Genomic DNA, 22049 nt, shown 5'->3' with positions numbered 1-22049 from the left:
CAAGAAAAAAAACAAACTCCGATATATTGTGTATTAGTGGGGGTACTCAGCGTTGCCTGGGTGTGGAGAAGTTTTATGATAAGAACATTGATCAATGGAGCAAAATAAATAAATAAATAATATTTCTAAAATTAACCAACTCCCTAAAAAAAAAAATATAAATAGCAGCAAGCACCCGTGCGAGCGAAAAAAAAAAAAAAAAAAAAAATAGCAAGCAGGCAGGCAGGCTTGAACCTGTAACGCTAAAAGGAAAAGGAAGTGAAAAAAAAAAAAAAAAAAAGGTTTAGCCGCCGCGCCCACTCTGATACGTCGCCGCCGTTCAAATTAAGCTTAGTCATTGCAAGGCATATGATGACTTTGCAAAAACGTCAATGAAAAAAACTGACTCCTCCTTGTAAAAAACGGCCCAGTTGACGGTGAGAGAATGCTTTTGGCCAATCGTTGGATATTTGTTAACCGAGAGACTGAGCTTTCAAACAATACAAATTTTGTCGGTGTTGGTCACGTGTCGAAAGTTTTAGCAAGAAATAAAAACAGACGTTTGAGATTTATATTATAGAAGTTCTCTGAGCGTGTGTCTGCATATGTGACATTGTCAGCATAGAAGGGAACCCCCAAATGCCAGCGTCTACACCTTAGTTAAATTCCCATATATCAGCTAGAACGTTTTTTTTTTTTTTTTTGAATAGGGGACATGGTTGGACATTTCAATTCTGGTCAGTTTTGAACTGATTGGAACTGGTAAAAAAAAAAATATTGTAAACCAATATAAGACCATTTACTCCTGATAATCACTGACTGCCACATTTGTGTTTTTCTTTATCTTTTTGATCTGGCCATGTTGTCTTGATAATGACCAACGCGAGTACACGCACTGGTTTGCAAAAATACAGCAAACAAAAGCGCAAACTCACAATAAAAATACAAACTGATACATTGTGTATAAGTCAGTTGTGCTTTGCGTATGTGTATGATAACGTCGTCATAGAAAATGACCCCAAAACGCTAGCATCCACATCTTAGCTAAGTTCCCAAACATGAACTAAGGCGCCATCAGCTAGAATTAAAACCAATACATTCAGCTTTCCAGCTTTATTCATTAACACTCTGAGCATCACCCATACGCATATAATAAAGTTTTAAAATAACTATAAACGTATATTTGTGCATGCGTAGAAGAGTACTATGAGTTGGCTTACACCTGGCAAGTTCCAAGTTTAAAATTTTTTTTCCCCCTTAGCAGCTATTTCTACCGGCTAAAAACAAAATCAAATTTGTTCCACAAGTCCAAGTCCTCTACATATCCAAAGAAATAGAAGAAAGAGGGAGTGGGAGAGACAGGGCAAGAGTGAGAATAAGGGGGTGGGAGAGACAGGGCGAGGACAGCGGGCAGGAGAGACGTCACATTCCAACCTCTGCTTATTCTCTGAGGTCCTCTCTTTAACCCTCATTCAGCAATCATTCAAACAACTTCCTCATTCTTTTCACAGGAATTGAATGGTCTTTTATTATTAAGTGACATTAATATTTTATGGATTGATTAGTTGTCTATTTCTGAAGTTAAAACTTAACATTAAAAATAAATCTAAATATGTTTTATAAAAAATTTTTCATGTCATGCTCCACATAATATCACGTTATAACATTTAACATAATATCACGTTATAACATTAATCGCGAATATCGTAACACGAGTGTGCAGTCATATTACTGTTCTCATCTTGGTAAAAAGAAAACAAAAACTCGACTTTCATGTGCAACAAAAGAAACATTTGCAAAATTAAACTTCAAACAAATGTGAAAACAATTTTCTTAAAGTTTATTTTTTTTATTATGAAAGTGAATCTTCTCGTTAGTCCCTTAAAAAAAAAAAAAATAGCATAATCTGCCACTCGTAAGCAACGCAGACAAAGAGTAAATCCATGCCAAATCATCCAGAACTTGAAATCCATGTCCTCAAATTATTTCACTTACAACAAAACATGAAAATCATAAAAACTAAGAAATCCTTCAAATTTGAGCTTGTAACTCCAAACGGTTGCCAATTTAGAACATTTTCCATTTTTGCATAAATCTAGCAAGATGTAGCTCGGACGACATTTTAATAATTAGATTTTCTTGAACATTTTCAGCTCGAAACATGATGTATCCCTAAAAATTAATTCGGTTAGTTTTGTTTTTTTGAGGTGCATGCTCAAATTTTCAGGATTTCTTAGTTTTTCTGATGTAACGTGCATCACAGATGTACGTTACAACAAAATCTAAGAACATGGATGCCAAACTCGTAAATTTCTGCATATGATTCAGCAAATGGAACTTCTACTATTCCTAATCAGCAGAGCGTTACCATCCTTGATCAAGAGAAGAGTTTGTCAGGCATTCGTGATGTTACATGGAAGTGAAACCTGGTCAGTGAGGGTTGAGGATATTTGTTGCATGGCAAGAATCTAACAGCTGCGAGTTCAATCCCTGCTCAAAGCAGTACATTCGCATGCAATGTTTATTATGGTAAAATACAGTTTTCTATATTCGTATTCTTCGGATTCTTCAGACTACCGTTTTTATTTTGAGCATTATTTTCACATTTCGGCCGATGTAACCTCTGACCTTCTTCAGGTCTATCTTGTCGAACTCGGGAATCTTTCTGTCAAACTAGTGAATCTACACAGAACTTTGAACAGAATACTTTGTTTAATCCACGGGGTAGTATGCTTTCATTCTGTCAACCATCACTGCATAGAAGTCCTAAAGTAATTCACAGTTATAGTTTGAGCGTCGTCTACACTGGATTTCCCCCGATTCCAACGCTTCACTAACAATTCAAAGCTTTTTTGGTAGAACGATATTTGTTTTTGGCCTGAAAATATGCCCAACTTTACGATATCACTTTATTATTGAATCCTTGAATCTTTCCCTGAAGCATTCTTTTGAGATATGCAAACAGTCAGTATTCACTGTAAGCCAGGTTCAGGGAATAGGATGGATGCGGAAGCATTTCCAAGTGCAATTCATGCACTCTTGCCATTGTTACGATTGGCTTATGACACGGGATGTGATGAGAATAGTATGATGGATGTGCAATGTGAATCATGAAAACAGGCTTAGATCTGATGACTTCAGAGGAAGATTAAATGTGGACAGTATAAAGAGTTAAGTGCAGAATGAATCCGGATGCTCCTATAATTACTGGAGTGATGAAGATCTTCCTAAGATTCCAGTTTCCTTTCATGTCGTACATAAATCTTTGGTATTTTCTTTTCTTTTCTCTCTCAGCTCCGTTTAACCCCGCATCATTGCGGCACTAGTTTTTACTAATATTGCTTCTTTCTCCTTCTTATCGCAAATCACTATGTCAGGTTTAATAGCTCCGTTTCCTAGGTACGTAGCTGCAGGAACTGCATCGCCATAGTGGATGGTGTAAAGCTGATGAGCAAAACAATATAAAACACGTCCAGGTCATTTCTTTTTACTATTTTGACCCGCGTAGTTCTAAAATGTCAGCAATATGGCTCTCCACCCAGTTCGAAAATTTTCGAGACTCCTGTATGAGAACATCAACATTATTCAGGTTGTACTGGATAATTACACTGATTCCGCCCCCCCCACTCCCCGGTTGGTTGTTTGGTTGTTTTCGTTTTACGGCATATCAACCCTTTTCGGGTTATTTAATGCCAAATTCAAGGGTTTCGAAGAAAATTTTTTTAATAGAATATGTTTGTTTTCAAGTCGGTTTCTATTCAACCCATAGTTGGGACCCTAACAGGTACTACCACTCCAGGTCAGAGTGCATTTGAGAGCAATGGTAATTAAAGGGTGGCTCCACACTACCCAAAGCCCGCAATTTGGGGCCTCACCACTGGATATAGTTTAAGGTTATATCCAGGACAACTACTACCCGGAGTGGATTCTGTATGTAAATAAGATTGCTGGTAATGATAAAAAAAAAATGGGTAAATATGAAGAATTGATTAAAAACAACACACGATGAGTTGAAAAAGAATAAATAAATAAATAAAACTTGGCCTTCGGGTCGGGATCAAAGTGTAATATCTGTTCTGCAGATGCTGCACTTAAAGATAATTTGTACCAGTCAATGGAGGGGAAACCCTCTATACTGGGACAATTATTATTTTTGGTAACTAGAGTGCCTCCTTTTTGCCTACTTTTGGGGAAGCTGGTTTTTACCCCACATTAAAAACGGCCTTGTGCCTAATTTGCTTTGGTGGGGAAGCAAATAAATACAATAAACACCCACGCAATTACTTGTATCAGCTATGCATGCTTGCTTATAAATCAATAACCATAACGAGTGGTGGGGCATAGGGGTGCTGTACGTCTTTCCATCTGACCAGTGAAAATATGATGTAATAGGTGATGATTAGAACAAGAAGTGGTGGGAGGATAGGAATAGGAAGAGGAGAAAGGTTTAAACATAGAAAATTCATAATCTAAGAGCTGCGAGTTCAATCCCTGCTCAAAGCAGTACATTCACATGCAATGATTACTATGGTAAAGTATAGTTTTTATATTCATATTCTTTGGATTCTTAGAACAACTCTTCTCATCTTGAATGTCATTTTCACATTTCGGTCGAAATAATCTCTGACCTTCTTCAGGTGTATTTTGTCAAACACCAGAATCTTTCTGTCAAACTCGGGAATCTGCACAGAATTTGGAACGGAATTCTTTACTTAATCCATGAGAGTAGTATGCTCTCATTCCATCAGCCATGACCCGGTAGAAGTCCTATCTTTTCCCTCTCTGTTTAACCCAGTATCGTTGAGGATACTAAATTCTACAAAGGTTGCTACTTTCTCCTCGTTCTATATCACTGTCACATTTTATGGCTTCGTATTTTTATGTACGTAGCTGTAGGATTGCATGTGTATGCGTGTATGCATATGTACGTACATTCATGCATATATAAATATTAGAATACTCGTCCCAGGACAGGCTATATAAATTATCCAATCAGAACAGTTTTTATGTCCCCTTAACAAAGATTAAAATCAAGATATAGTGATACTAAACTTTATGTCTAGAATATTTATTCCAATTTGATCAAAGTTCATTACCTGATTTTGATTCCAGAAAATGTCTGAAATTTAAGGCTTAAGAGGTTTTTAGAAATTAAAATTCAGGGAAACTTAATTGGTGTCTAATAAATATAGATCAAATTTAATGCAAATCTGAAATACCTGGTTATACCCATACTATGACCAGTAAAAACACTTAAAATATTCATAAAACTAAAAATTTGTGTAATTATTCATGTCTAGCAAATATTCTACAAAAAGAATCAAAGATATGTAAATTTTAATGAAGGAGTTTCATCTGTTTTATCCATTTTGCTTGAAACTAAATTAAACATTTGATCTTTTTTATACTTCAAATTCGGTAAAATAAAAAATTAAAATTATAGTCGATATCCCCCCCCCTCCAACAAAAAATTCCTTTAAAAATCCACCTATTGTTATATTAAACAAGAGGCATACCCGTCCCAGGAAGGGCAAGATAAATTACCTAATCAAAACAGATTTGCAACACTTATGTCTGTTTACAAAGATTAAAATCAAAATACCAAACCTTATGTCTAAAATCCTAATTACGATTTTGATAAAAAAAACCATCACATGACTGATTCTAGAAAATGCCTAAAATTATGGTTTAAGCTTAAAGGGGTCATAAGAAATTGAAATTTTGGTGGTTATTAATGACTATAGATCAAATTTTATTTCAATCAGAACTATTTAAATTTTTAAATTTTATGTTGCATGTAAAAATTGAATAAACATAACTCCTTTTGATGTAAATATAATAAGGATGGGTTGAAAAAAAGTTTCTGGGTTCATTAATTTAGAAAAAAAAAAAAAACAGTGTTCAACCATAACTAATTGAAAATCACGAGTCGTCACTTCAAAAAGGTGTATAGAAAGCGAGACAGACATTTACCTGATTTTTCACATTTCTTTCAAATCTACCGTGCATGCACAGCAACCACGCCTCCCTACAAATTACTCTACACATTCAACATGATATATCGACATACATGAACCCATGGTGAGCTGGATAAAAGCATTGATTAACTATATATATATATATATATATATATATGTATATATATAAGGCAAAAGTGACGCGTACATTTTTGTATCTCCAGAAAGACTTTTTTCACGAGGGTTCTCGAGGGGGGGGGGTACTATTTCTTAATACTGTTTATATACCCCCTAGATCATAATATCTAAAACTTGCAAAGGGACGTCGTGTCTAGATTTATTTTGATTGACTTTTATAAAATTTGCGCTATTCCGTTCTGTCACGTGTTTGTTTATACTAAAAAGCTGAACAAAGTGAAACTAATGGAGCAGAGTCATCCCTCGGTTTTCCTGCCGGGACGTCCAGAAAGCAATATCAGGTTTGATGAATGCGGTGAAAATCGTCATATTTTTATGGGGAGCTGGTTTTCCCCCAACATCTTGGGAAAACAAAACACTGCCTTGCAGCCAAAGTTAAGTGCAGGATTTCATTTCCCCTATGGCATGATGTTTGACCTCATTAAATTTACGCACACCTGTCTCTTAACTTTTCAATCATTTAATTTCATCCAAATTCATTCCACTGCCTTCGTAGCGTCGACGTAAGTTATCACACTTTTTTTCCGCCTCCACTTCAAGGATTCGGGTTCCAGCTTACCTTCCTCCGAAGACATTTTTTTTCTTTTACACGCCCCCCCCCCCAAACACCTGGGCAATGCCGAGCACCCCCGCTAGTCTTCTATTATATAAATCTCACCTGTCTGTTTAAATGTATGTATGTATGTATGTTTGTCTAAAACTTTTGACAGAGGCGACAGATTTTCACAAGATTGGTATCGTTTTGCTGCTCGACCCTTTGGACGACAAATATTGAAAAATTGGCTAAAAACATTAATTCCTTCACCCTCAACAGGGCACTTTTCTACAGAAAGGGGTTGCTTTTTTCGTCGATATTTTAAAAAATCATCCCCTCTTTTCGATTGACAAGCCTTAATTTAAACTTACATCACTTCCGGTTTGGCGATGGACGCAACGGAAAAGATGTCACTTTTTTTCACGTTCTTTTCTTCCTTCATGGTACGGGTTCAAGTCTGCCTGCCGACTATCACTTTGTTTTTTTTTTTTGCTCAACACACACCTCCAAACACCCGGCCAACACTGGGTACCCAGGCTAGTTAATTCTAAGTAACAGTCTTCAGAAGATTGTAGGTTCAATCCTTACGACAGCCAATAATAAGTATAAAAATAATATAGCAAGTAACACTTTTACCTGGTCATAGAACAAGAACAATATACCCTCATGGAATCACTGCCTGTAAAGCCTAGTTAGCAAAAGCCATTTATGAGGAATTTGGTAGCTCAGGATGCACAACACATAAAGCTCTCTATTAACCCTGTTGGAGATTATATATATATATATATATATATATATATATATATATATATATATATATATTATATATATGTGTGTGTGTGACAAGTGGTCATCAAACTAGGGATTGCTAGATATTATTACTTCCAGATAGTTATGACGTTTCGAGAATCGTACAAATATGTCTTGACACTAAATCCTATGGACAGGGACAGGAGAGATATATCTAAAGGACAATAGAACAACTGTTTTTGCTGGGTTGAACAACATTCCTCAGTAACCCACTTGCTCAGATGCAAAAATAAGCAGCAATTGCAGGTATACCGACGCTATATAAGAGTTTGCGGATGACAGAAATTTATGTCATCGGCATAAGAACTTGGGAACACAGTTAAGTCGTCACAGTTAAAATGAGATGTTGCACTGTCCATTAATGTCAGCAGGTCGTTGATGAAGAGCAAAAATAATCTTGCTGCAATAACACTTCTCTGCGAACACTGACATTGAATTTGTAAGACGACTATGTTGCAGTCTGCAGGGAAACAGTTCTGCAGCAAAATCCCACTCTTTCATTGTCAAAGTCTCTAGATGCTAGAAAGCCTCCTGCTCCAATCCAGATAATAGGCAAAATGAACTGGAACAAATACATGGAGGCCATTGCCAAAGCTGCTGCAAAGAAGGTAAACTCCCTCTACCGAGCTAGAAAATTGCTCACACAAAGAGTATGCTATATCTTTACAAAACCATCATTCGCCCATGCATGGACTATTGTTACTAAATATGGGCGAGTGCATTTACCACTAGTGTTTCGCTCTTAGACAAGATCCAAAAGAGAGTCTCCCATCTAATAGGAAAGATTAACAAAATATTTGTTTATGTTACATTTAAACTTCCGCATACCAGTATCGCCAGGGAAACAGGCAGTAGGAAGGGAATTCCAAAGTCTAGCTGTTCAAGGGAAGAAACTATTAGAACAGAAAGCTTTCTGGCATTTAGGGACATCAAAAGTGAAGGGGTGTGATTTTGTTGCTCAGTGTATTTGTTGAGGATATGTACGTTGAGGGGGTACAAGTGCCACAAGTTCATCAGAACACATTCCATTAAAATATTTGTAAAACAAGCACAGTGATGCAACATTGCGGCGATGGGACAGGGGCTGGAGTTTAGTTGATAAAGTGGGACTGATTAGATTAACAAGTCTTTTTTTTTTTTTTTTTTTTTTTTTTTTGGACCCTATCTAAGAGGGAGAGACTAGTGGTAGATGCACCAGCCCAGATGTGGCAACAATACTCCATGCAAATGTTGTAAATGTCTTACAAGGAGAAACCAAATATTGGAGCTCAGTCGAGCATGTTAAAGGAAAGAAATAACAGAGTAGAAAAAGACTAGTAACGATCAATGAGTAGGAGTTCTTGCAGCAGCACGATGACACCTTTGGCTTTTTCCCCAATTTGCTCAGAGTTAAATCTGGAGTCAATTATTTTCGAGTGATGTTATTTGTTCTTGGAAAGGTCAAGGAGGTCACATTTTAAAACAAGGTGGATCGGGTGGATCTCTCTAATTTTTTGCTCTCTCTATCACTTCCTCTCTTTCTTTCTACACAAAAAAATATTTTAGATATAAGATCCTCGGCTTAACATTCACAGGAATTATGAACTGTTCTGTCTGCCTGCTTCCCACCGGACTACAACTTGGATGTCTTCAAGTCCAATGTTAACAAATTCCTAATGAACCGCCCCCTTAAGTAAACACTTCATCAAATCTCCACACTAACGTAATGTACTTGCAATAACCCTTATCCCTGAGTGGCTTTGATAAGTGGTGATCATTGTGTAAAAAAAAAAAAAAAAAAAAAAAAAACATTCAAGACATTGCAAAGGCTGCTGCAATAAAGATGGGCACCCTCTACCGTGCTAGAAAACTACACACATCTGAGAGTATCCTGTATCTCTACAAAGCTTATGTCTGGAGTATTGTTGCCACATCTTGGCTGGTGCATCTACCACTAGCCTCTCCCTCTTGGATAGGCTCCAAAAAAAGAGTCTCCAATCCAATAGGTCCCACTTTGTCACCACAATGTCGCATTCCTATGCCTGTTTTTCAAGTATTATGGAATGTTCTCTGATGAACTCATTGTACTTGTGCCCCTTCAATGTACATATCCCTGACAAACCCTTCACTGTTGAGGTCCATAAATGCCAGAAAGCTTTCTAAATAGCTTCTCTCGAACAGCTAGACTTTGGAATTCCTTTCCTGCTACCTGCTTCCTTGACTGTACTGATATACAAAATTTCAAATGTAATGTAAACCAACATCTTGTTTATCTTTCTTAGGCATGGTCCCAATTAGTAACCCCTTACGTCCAAGTGGCGATATGCCTTGTTTGGGGTGAAGGCGAGTAAGAAAGAAAAAAAAAAGATCTCAAGAGAACACATGCTAACTCTAAAAACAAAACCAGCCAGGTATCACATAGGTGCTTGAGGATGATCTAGCCACGACACACTACAACTCACTGTTTACATTTAAAATCAAACATTTCCTCTAAAAATAAACTTGTCATCCACTAACCAAAAGCAGGTGACAAGTTTTTAAATACAAACCCCACTCCATCCCTTTATGTCTCTTCCCCACTCTAACCTGAAAGTTACCTTGAACAAATACCTGTTAACTATTTATTCTCTCAACAGGTACAACTCGGGACGATCCACACATTGCCGGTGCTACGGGGTGAACTCACCTTGTCCACATGGAGAGACATACACTTCCAGCCAGATGTCAAAACAAGTTTAACTTATTTGATTTTGACAGGACATGCTATTTTTACATTCTATATACACACACACACACACATATATATCGGTTTGCTGTCTCTTCAGTTAAGTGTTGTGCGTCTGCGTGCATGTAGGTGACTTTTTAATCCAGCTTCAGTCCTACATGAAAGTACACATATGTGACATAAAATTTTTCTTCTTGTAAAGGTGATTACATGATAATATTGTGAATCCTCGAATGTCATGTCAGGCCACTTTTAGATTTGCAGATTAGACCACAAAATACGACAACTTAGCATTGCCGGATGTGCTGAAAAAGCTTCATATATATATATATATATATATATATATATATATATATAGGGTGACCCAAAAATCCAAAACAAAAGCTAAATGGAGACCATCTAGAACATATGCTATAGAACGGAGAAAAAAAGGCCAAAGAACCTAGTGTTTTGATGTGATGTTTTGAATATAATAAACTAGTTAGGACCAAAGTTTCATTTCATTCGGACAAAACACTAAGAAATGGGGCCTAATTAGAGTTGGGGCCCGTTTTTTGGGGTCACCATATATATATATATATATATATATACACACACACGCACGTTTATATATATATATGTCACTTTGTGCATGCGAGTTCCTTCCTCATAAGTTCCGAAACGGCTGAGCCTATTTTTTGCAAGGTAATTTATATATCTGGCAGTGTTCTTAGATATGTTTTGTACAGGTATTCATCCAACAAGTATCAAAAATCGAAAAGAAACCCATCGTAAAAATAGTCTTCTCTTATAGATAAAAAATAATTTTTACTGGGGAATATTTTACGTTACACTGAAAATTTTTTTACTTTTTATCTATAAGAGAAGAAAGACCATTTTTAAAGTCGTCAAATCCAAATATCAGCTGACGTAATATCGTATACACAGACGGAATTTGATGAACAATGTTATCATTAATATTTTTGTGAATTTTGCGAATTGGTCCACCAGGCAAATTATTCCTTGTAATATATAATTAATTATACATATGTAATCTGCATAAATTAAAATATCATGCTTAAGCGTATTGTACAATCGGGCAACGCCGGGCAGCCAATTTATTTGGTTGGTTGTTTTGGTTGTTTTTGTTTTACAGCATATCAACCCTTTGCCGAATCCAAAGATTTTGAAGAAAAATCTTTTTAATAGAATATATTTGTTGTTTTCAAGTCGGTTTCTATTTAACCCATAGTTGAGACCCTAACAGGTACTACCACTCCGAGTCAGAGTGGACCTGGGAGCAATGGTAATTAAAGGGTGGCTCCACACTCCCCAAAGCCCGCAAGCTGGGGCCTCACCACTGGATATAGTTTAAGGTCATATCCAGGACCCCAACTTATTTAAAGTAAAAGATGGCCACACACTTTAGAAGACACTTATTTCGAATAAAATTTAAATGAGAAATTTGAAAACTTGAAAGTGTCGAAAATAATGATAAAATTATTTTTATTTACTTTTTTTTTTTTTAATGATTTTATCATTATTTCTGACACTTGAAAGTTTTCAAATTTCTCATTTAAATTTTATTCAAAATAAGTGTCTTCTAAAGTGGGTGACTATCTTTTACTTTAAATTTCCCGCTCAAAAGCTGGAGCGAAAGATGTGGAACCACCAGAAATGCACGTATATTTCTCTTCTCTTCTGCTCTGAGGGATCACCTCCTTCATAACACCAAAATGAAGAAAAGATTAAAAAAAAAAAAAAAAGAAATTACGGATCGAACTTCTTACCCTGATGAGGCTATTTTTAGTGAAATATTGGACTTACAACAACAAAAAAAGTTAATAAAAATGATTTTATTATTTCTGACACGTCAAAGTTTGCAAATTTCTCATTTAAAGGTTATATATATATATGGACTCTCCTGTCGGTTCTTGGCCGATCAACAAAGTTAAGCAACAACGAGCCTAGCCAGTACCAGATAGGTGACCATTTGGGAAGGCTAGGCACTGTATGTGCAGAGTCGTAGAAATTTCCAGGTTGGTGTCTGGGGGCGCATTAATTCACTGGGAGAGATGCACCTCTAATCTTTAAGACATGCTCTTCAGAGAAGGAAAAACTGATGTAAAAAACCTGTGGTCTACTGTATGCTCTGTCTTGTGGCAGTTATATTTGCACTGACAAAGATTAGCAGTAATAACAGAAAGTGTGGTTGGTTCTACACGAAGCCTTCACCTATATATATATATATATATATATATATATATATAAATGACAAAAGTCTATATTGCAAATTTCAAAATGTTGTCTATCTTACCATTTATTTTTTAAGCATGTCGAAATAGATAAAACAACATGGACATGATTACAAAATCTGAAAATCGGAAGTGAAGTCATAATTGTGTTTTCTTTTAATTATGCCATCTTTGAATTTCCGATTTTCGGATTTTGTAATCATGCTCACGTTCCTTTATTTTCTTTTAAAGTTGATGAGTACCTATTCTTCTGATGAGTTAAGGGCGGAATAAATTAAAAAATTGACATAACTTTTTGACCATCACCAACAAAAATATTGTTGCAAAAAAAGGATAAAAACAATAAAAAATGGATAAGAAACAATAAAAATAAATTAAAACAATAAAAATAAATAAAAAAATAAAAATGAATAAAAAAATAAAAATGAATAAAAAAACAATAAAAATGAATAAAAAAACAATAAAAATGAATAAAAAAATTTAAAAAATGGATACAAAAAAAATAAAAATGGATAAAAAACAATAAAAAATGGATAAAAAACAATAAAAAATGGATAAAAATAAATAAAAAATGGATAAAAATAAATAAAAAATAAATGAATAAAAAACAATAAAAATGGATAAAAAAACAAAAATGGATCAAAAAACAAAAACTGATAAAAAAACAATAAAAATGGATAAAAAACAATAAAAATGGATAAAAAAACAATAAAAATGGATAAAAAAACAATAAAAATGGATAAAAAACAATAAAAATGGATAAAAAACAATAAAAATGGATAAAAAACAATAAAAATGGATAAAAAACAATAAAAATGGATAAAAAACAATAAAAATGGATAAAAAACAATAAAAATGGATAAAAAAACAATAAAAATGGATAAAAAACAATAAAAATGGATAAAAAAACAATAAAAATGGATAAAAAAACAATAAAAATGGATAAAAAACAATAAAAATGGATAAAAAAAACAATAAAAATGGATAAAAAAACAATAAAAATGGATAAAAAAACAATAAAAATGGATAAAAAACAATAAAAATGGATAAAAAAACAATAAAAAATGAATAAAAAAACAATAAAAATGAATAAAAAACAATAAAAATGAATAAAAAACAATAAAAATGGTTAAAAAAAACAAGGTGTTTATGTGCTATTTTTAAATAGTTTTTTTTTTTTTCGGATTAAATTCAAGTTTCACGATATCCTTTCTTTATTAAATTGTTAGGTGAAAGCACAGAATAGTTACAAAGCACTCTCCCTATCCCATATTAAAATGGCTTTCAAAATAACATTATTTCCGCGCGGTCCCAAAAATACATAAATACCAAAAACAATATAAGACATACCTTTTGTAAAACAAACAAAGTTTTTTTAGCAAACTACAGATGAGAGTTAATAAAATTAATTTTAGCGTCTTCTGTTGACACTTATGTATATAAAGATGTTACTTAAAACTTTCATACTTTTTTTGAAAATGGCGCAAAAAATAAAATTCACAGTACATCAATTCAAATAATCAAATCAAAACGATTTTTTTTAAGCCGACTTTGGATTTCCGATTTTAATATTATTAAGAGTCATTTATTCTATTATATGAATATATTTTTTTAATATTGGAGACCTGTTATATAAAAAATCTTTGTTTAAACTTTGTATCGCGGAATATATTTCAGTGAGAGAGGAACCTATCATACTACTTTCTCCTAACCAGGCCTATTGTACTTATATTAAGTATTCTACTTAATATAAGTATCAGTTTCTTTTTTTTTTTTTAATGGAGAGTAGATGATGCATTGTGGATACATTGTCGGCAGCTCCCATAACTCACACTTCTAATTTATCTCTCCGTCCTCATTTGGAACAAATGATTTTTCTGACAAAAGGAGAAGAAAAAGTTGTATTTTAGGTCGGCAGAATTTTGCGTTAACAATAGCCTGAGATGTCGGAAATTTTTCTGTTCCTATTTCTATCCTTGTAACCATGTCATTGGTAAGGGTGCTGGAAGTAAATGTTCTTCTGCGCCGACGTTCTCCACCTGATAGTCAGGGACCCAAACCTTGGACTAACCACTAAGGAGGCCGTCCTATTAGCAGGTGTAAAGTACTGGGGTTGCTGTATTGCCATTTGGTGAATGGATTCTGAACCATGTAGTAGCTTCTGGTGGGGATTTTTCATGTCATATTAGTGTGTAATTGTTATGGCTTTACTTTATCAAACAAAAAAGTTTTTTTTTTTGTTTTTTTTTACACAGTGATCACCACTTATCAAGGTCCGGAAGCCACTCAGGGATAAGGGTTATTGCAAGTACATTACGTTAGTGTGGAGCTTTTTCTTCCTTTAGTTTCCCTCTCTGGGTTGTTCAAACCAAATCTGTCAACCTATTCCACAAATCTTAAAACTCCATCATAAAAAGTATCTAGAAAAAATACACGATTAAACCCAGAACTCCAACCTTCAACGTAGACTCCACTACTATGTCTCCTCCTCCAACATCAGGGGTCCACATTCCAACCTTCCAGAGGTTGAAATCCAATTACAGGAGACCAAACCTGACCTATTCTTTCTAAGCGAAACTGCCATTGGACCAACTATTTCCCTGGATGAGTTTGTAATTGAAGGATATTCTAATTTAACATCCAAATCTGATCCCCAAAATCGACAGGGGCATGGAACATGTACATACATTAGAGATGGCTTTCGATGTGGTAGGGACATCTCCAGAGAAGACCCTAAATGGCCCTATTTGTTCTTTCGGATTGCACATGCACACACATATCAGAGCATATCTGAGAAAATTGACCACATCCTGTCTTCATTCTTCGGCTAACATTCACGTCTGTGGAGACTTGAATGTTCACAATGTGGAATGGTTAACCCACTCAAACAAGACAGATGACTAGGGGAGATTCTGTCACGATTTTTCGATTGCTTATGACCTAACTCAGATTGTTCACGAACCCACCTATTTGCCTAACACTGATGGTCAATATGCAAGTCTCCTAGACCTTTTTCTCACAACATGCCCTGAGCTATGTTTGTCTTCCGTTCTGTCTCCACTGGGATTTTCAGACCACTTGATTGTCTCCATTAAGATAAAAACACAATGTAATAAGTCATCCGACATACCTCTCCATCGTACAGTATATCGATACTCTATGGCTGACTGGGATAGCTTTTGAACATTTATATCAGATCTACCTCTTCGATCCATGTTTAAAAAGAATGTGTCTTCCATAGTATCAGACCTAACTCAATGGTAAATTTTAGGTATACATCGATTCATACTCTCCAAAATATTCCAGTCAAAATCTAACAGCTAGCCAGAATTTGCTGCTGCCATTGTGCACAGAAATCACTATTTCCATTGCTTCCAACGTAATAAATGTACTAAGACGCTTTCAGAACTGTAAAAGAGTAATAAAGAACGCAAGAGAGTTGTATGCTCAATCCGTCAAGTCCAAAGTAGCTGAGCAGCGGCTTGGTTCCCAACAATTTTGGCAAATAACAAACAGGGTCCTGTATAGAAGTGTGTGCTCTATCCCAACCATCATCAATGGACCTGAAGTAATCTCGTCAGCATCGGACAAAGCCAAACACTTTGCAGCTAATTCTATCCTATGCGATCAGGGCTGCCAAACCCCTATATTTCCTCCTGTGTCTGAAAACACGCTATGCGACATACAAATATATGTGCATTATGTTGCCCAGCTAATCAAAAACTTAAATTCCAGTAAAGCAACTGGCCCTGACGGCATTCCTATTATAGTGCTCCAAAAACTTCCACCAGAACTAGCTCCTGTACTTACAAAGCTATTTAAGCGTTGTCTTAAGGAGAATTGCTTCCCAACACCCTGGAAAACCTCATCATTATGCCCTGTATTTAAGAATTCAGGTGATTGCTCATCTCCCTCTCAATACAGACCAATTAGTCTCCTGTGCGTCATCAGTAAGTTGCTGGAATCTGTGTTAAATAGAGAAGTAGTCAACCACCTCAGCAAAAATAACCTCCTCAGTCACATGCAATATGGTTTTGGTTCTACTAGATCTACAGCTGATGTGCTTACGGTTATATCTCATAGGATTAGTGAATCTCTCAATGAAGGCTTCCTTTCTAAGGCAATTGCCCTTGACATATCAAAGGCTTTTGATAGAGTGTGGCATAAAGGTCTACTCTACAAAATCTCTAGCTACGGTATAGCTGGAAACGTCTTTTCAATTATTGGATCATTTCTCCCTGATAGGTTCATAAGAGTAGTGGTTGATGGGCAAAAATCTGAAGCTCAGCAAAATTAATGCTGGAGTCCCTCCCCGGATCCACCCTGGGCCCAACTTTCTGATCTACATCAATGATCTCCCAAATCACATCCTAAGATCCTTCATAGACATTTATGCTGACGACACTACCATCTATGGTAACACTTCAAAGGCCATAAACGACCAAGTTCTCTCTGATTCTCTCTCCTCTGATCTTGAGCACATGGTGCAATGGGGAAAGAGGTGGCTGGTTAATTTTAATTCATCTAAGACCAAACTTCTATCTTTACATCATCAACGCTCTGATCCCCATCTGGCATCAATTGAAATGAATGGCTCTCATCTTGAGGAAGCTGCATGTTTTGACAAACTTCTTTACTCCTTATCTCAGATGGAACTTGTACATCAAATCTGTTGCCAAGGCTGCCAGGAAAATGGTGGAATCATTCTACAGTTTCAGTGGATATTTTACTGCTGATGTAATTATTTACATGTATAAGAGCCAAGTGCGTCCAAGGATGGAGTCCTGTTGCCACATCTGGGCAGGAGCTGCTAGAAGTAGCTTATCCTGCCTTGACCAAAATATACTTCATAGCCTAGTGGGGGATGCCCTTTTCTCTTTCCTGAAACCTCTTCTCCACAGAAGAGATGTCGCGAGCCTGTCTCTGCTTTATCGTTATTTTCATTGTAAGTGCTCGTCTAAGCTCCAATCTATGCCCCCCCCCCATCGGCCTAACTTTCACGAAAAATACTCATCTAGTTGAAACCACTATAAATAATTTCCCCCACTCTTTATCTGTGCATAAAGCTTAATGTAGATTCCATGAAAAATAGCTTCTTTCTTAGAACTGTACGCCTATGGAACTCTGTTTCGTTTTCCTGCTTTTTCTTAACATGGGGAGGGGAGAGGGTGTTTTGTGCCTATTGTGCACTTTCACTTAATAAAAACAGATATCAAAACTTTAAACTTAAATACTATTAAAAAAAAAAAAAAATAGCGCCGATCAATAAGTGCACTTCACTAGCACAAAAATTATTTAATGGGGGTGAGTAGTGTAATATCAGTTTTGTTGTCTACCCAGGAATTCCCTCCTCCTTTTTAAAAGAGTATGGCTAATTTTTATTTTTAAATTTTTATTCAAAAATACTCTTGATGACGGCTATTTTCGAGAGAAAAAACGTTTACGGTCCTAAATTCCGAATTGATTAAAAAGAAAATAATAATAATAATAATAATAATAATACAGTGACGTCAAGATTATTAAGAGATGCCACGCAATCAGATGAGATTGCAACGATTAACGAACTTCATTAATCCAATCACTAACCCTAAGTCCAAGTAGCAACACATTAAATTATCAGTATTTTATTTTTAGTATATTTTGTTAAATTCCGTTAGTTTGTGAACAGAGTTGATAAGGAAAAGATAACGAAATACGACATTATGTACGACGCTGTATTTTGTAAAATAAAAAAAGAAAATGTCTAAAGTTTATTTTGTAAGAATAACATTCAAATTAAAATTATTTGGCTTCCAAGGAAAAGAAATATATGGATGTCAGCGATTAAAACATTTAAAGTTCGATTCTCAACAATAAAAAAAAAAATGTACTACCGACATAAATTATTTGGTAGTTTTTTTACGACCTGCCCCAGCGACGCTGGGGCCCAGCGACCCAGCGTAGTATAAATACCCGCAACCACTCATGTTAAGAACGGCTTTCGGGATAAACATCCCCAACCTCCCGTGTTAAGAACGGCTTTCGAGGTTGGGGAGTGTTTATTCCGAAAGCCGTTCTTAACATGGGGAGGTTGAGGTGTTTATAATACGCTGGGTACGTCGTAAAAATTTACCAATTATTTTAAATTACATGCAATTGGAGAAAATTAGTGAAAAACAATTTTGTATACCTACTTATTTGTGACCTATTTACGTTAAATGCAAAAGACAACGAAAAAGTAGTCAAGCCGTCAAGCACGTAATTATTAGTTGTGAGTAAGGTGCCAGGCTTCTGGTTTATTGATACTCTTACAACATAAATAGCAACATTAAGTTTTTCTGGATAAAAACAGGCGAAATAAGCGAGGTATTGCAAAGATGTCTATGATACAATTGAACCGATTTTTTTTTTTTTTTTTTTTTTAATTTTCATTTATTTGGGATAATTTATTCATGTTTTTATTTTTATTTTTTGGTAATAACTGGGCTCAGAGTGTAGTGCCTGTTCTGTCACCAGTCAGATCGAGGAGGAGGATGAGAAAAGATGCAGCTAGAGAGAGACTACAGCCGTTTTCGTAAATGCTTAAAGAATTTTGTATATAAATTTAACGTAAAAAGAATCCCCCATTTCCGAGCCATTCTAGCTTTTTGGAGCAGTTAACCGATTTGTTTTTGTTTTGTTACCACTAAACCATCGGGTCAAGATCAAAGTGTAGTATCTGTTCTTCGCTGGACGCTGCGTGCGCCGCTGCGCTTCAATTTCTTGTTCTGTCAGTGGAGGAGAAATCCTTCACAACTGAGACAATTTTTATTTTTGTTCCTTTTCTCCACATTAAAAAACGACCCTGGTGTCTAACTCTGTCCCGTGGGGAGACATTGTAAATAAATAGGAACATCCACACTTAAAAAAAAAAAAAAAAAAAAAGAGTAAAATAAACGCATACGATTTATTTTCCATAAGAGACAGAAATAATTGGTTAACTGTCCAAAAACGCTAGAACCGAATTGTCTGAAAATGGAGAGGGCAAGTAAATGTATGTGAAACTGATCCTTAACTTTAAAAAAATTATATATAATATATTAATTAATCTCTTTCCGCCAAGTTTTTTTCACACGTAATCGCCTTAAAAAGAAACATCTATACACACATACTAACGTTACGTTATCGTAAGGTTCCTATTTACTAACCTTTCCACGAAGGCAAAGTGGTTCTTATGCGTTTATTGTACCATAATGAACATTTAGAAAGCCGTTCTTAACATGGGGAGAGGAAGATGCTTTGCAAGTATTCTGTACTTCCACCTAACAAGTTAATTAAAAAGATATCGTAAAAATTCAATTTAACTTGAAAATGCCATTTAAAAATGCTACAATAAGAATTGCCTCGGTCTAGGAGGATTACTCGTTCCTTCACTAACCGAGAACAAAATAGACTAAGTGCAGCATCAAAATAGATACTACACTTTGTTCTCAACAAAAACGCAAACGTAGGGTTAATGACAGTAAAAACTATTTAAGACGAGTCATGAATTAATTTATAACAGTGACGGAGACGGACGGACTGACGGAGTTAAGACTTGATATAATTTATGATGCTGATTGATTATATTGTAAAAGTAATCTTTTTTTTTTTTTTTCTAAATTAAATTTGGTTAAATTCAATTTCCGACATTCAAAAAATTATAAATAAATTAAAAAAAAAAAAAAAAAAAAAAATTACCGGCATTTTTTTTTTTTTTTTACCGGTAAAAATTTGCCAAAATTGATAAAATTTTACCCTTTGCCCCCACGTGTTAATAAAAAAAATAAAATAAAAGGTATACGAAAGAGACGGGGGGGGGGAAGGGTTCATACATTGTATGCAAAAAAAAAAAAAAAAAAAAAAAGGGGGTCATTACACGATATACACATAGGGGTAGGGTCGTAAATTATACAAAAAAGAGGGGAATAATAATACCTTATATGAAGGGAAAAAAAAGGAGGGGACGATACAGTATAAAAAAAACAAAGAGGGGGTCATGTAAATCCCCTCAAAAAAAGGGGGGGGGCAAAATAGACTGACCCCCCAATAAAAGGGGTCACAGGTTTAAGGGAATTTCAGATCAAAGATAAAAGCCCGAGTCACGCGATCTGTACATAAACATAATAAATGAGCGAAGATTAACTTGAAAAATGGCTATAAAGTGGGGGTCCGATTTATATATAACACAAAGTTAAAAATCAGACATCCATTTTATGGCACTTTTATTTTTAACTGCTATTGATTCACGTGTAATATTGTGTAATTAAAAAAAATAATACTATTGAACATGATATTTTCAATTTGGCTTGTTATTATTTAGTCTCACTACATACAACAAAAAGCCCGTTAAAGGAGATTAAATATTACTTACTTAAGTTAATATTCCAATATATATACGTGTATATATATATGTTCCAAGTATTATGATGGCTTTGTTAAAATTCAGACGTCTGGCCGCAACAGCCGGAGTCGACCAAGTGCGAATAATAAGGAGGAGGAGTTATCTGCCCTTGACCGGATATTATATTATTTGAATTGATTTGTCAAAAACCACTTTAACAATGAAACCGTCATGCTTTTCTGGGGTTCTTTCGTACAGCAGAGCCGCACGCAAACATTCATATTTCCTTTGATTTACTAGCACAGGGCATCTTTCACTAGAGACAATGTTATATTATTGAATTGTGTTAACTATGACAACAGACAACAAATCGAAAAAGTGGTTAAAAGAAACGAATAAAATAAATGTTAACTTACCAAAGGCAAGATAATTTACGCTTCTACCTACCTGGATAAGTTTGTTTTGTTTTTGTTTTTCTCGTGTTTTCATATATTTTAAAGTGTTATTTTTTTAAGTTTGGGACACAAAGAGTGCCGAGTTGCTGAGTTAAAACGACCATAAGATCGTGGAAATAAGGATGACATCTTCGAGGAGGGGGGGGTTCTCGATAATCGCTCAAAACTTGAAAATGAAGCAAACTACTGATAGAACTCTGTTCCGTCTGCCTGCTTCCCTCCGGACTACAACTTGGATGTCTTCAAGTCTAATGTTAACAAATTCCTAATGAACCGGAACCGCCCCCTTAAGTAAACACTCCATCAAATCTCCACACTAACGTAATGTACTTGCAATAACCCTTATCCCTGAGTGGCTTCCGGCCTTGATAAGTGGTGATCACTGTGTAAAAAAAAAAAAAAAAAAAAGAAATCCACATACTAATTGTCACTATGTAATTTATTGTGTGGATTTCTAGTAGCATTTTGTTTTCATTTTCGCGTTTCAAGCAATTATGAAGACTTCAAAGAGGACCGTCTCATGGTAGGCAGCTTGTTCTTGTTCTAACTTAGCAACTCGGCACAAATTAACTATAATACTTGACTTTTGCCATTAATTATTAATTCAGATCGCAAATTATTTTCTATTCGTCCATGGAACACAATACCGCAGGGTTGCTCCCCACCTGACTATGACATGGTCGTTTTCAAATCTAATGTAAATAAGCCATAGTTTCAGCAACAACAAGGAGTTCTACAAGGAGCAGGAAGAAATGCGACAAAAGCAACTGTCAGAACAAAAAGATAGACAACAACAACAAGTGGTGGAGGAGAAATTGTTATTTTAACAGAAACAA

At 35.2% G+C, this 22049-nt stretch overlaps 1 protein-coding gene across 4 annotated transcripts in view; it reads right to left on the bottom strand.

The window, feature by feature from the left end:
* Positions 1–21066, bottom strand: part of LOC145263869 (ATP-citrate synthase-like) — a 238639-nt gene extending 217573 nt beyond the window's left edge. For all 4 annotated transcript variants that reach the window (XM_080120941.1, XM_080120942.1, XM_080120943.1 and 1 more), the window contains exon 1: positions 20789–21066. The gene's annotated coding sequence lies outside the window, so the exon portion shown is untranslated. The remainder of the gene's footprint in view (positions 1–20788) is intronic.
* Between the last annotated feature and the right edge of the window lie 983 nt (positions 21067–22049).

The sequence above is a fragment of the Euprymna scolopes genome, chromosome 39 (assembly GCF_053919585.1).
Source record: "Euprymna scolopes isolate OS-2025 chromosome 39, ASM5391958v1, whole genome shotgun sequence".
Taxonomy (NCBI): domain Eukaryota; kingdom Metazoa; phylum Mollusca; class Cephalopoda; order Sepiida; family Sepiolidae; genus Euprymna; species Euprymna scolopes.
Note: the sequence above shows the minus strand (reverse complement) of the source record. Positions and strands in the feature narration are given on the sequence as shown.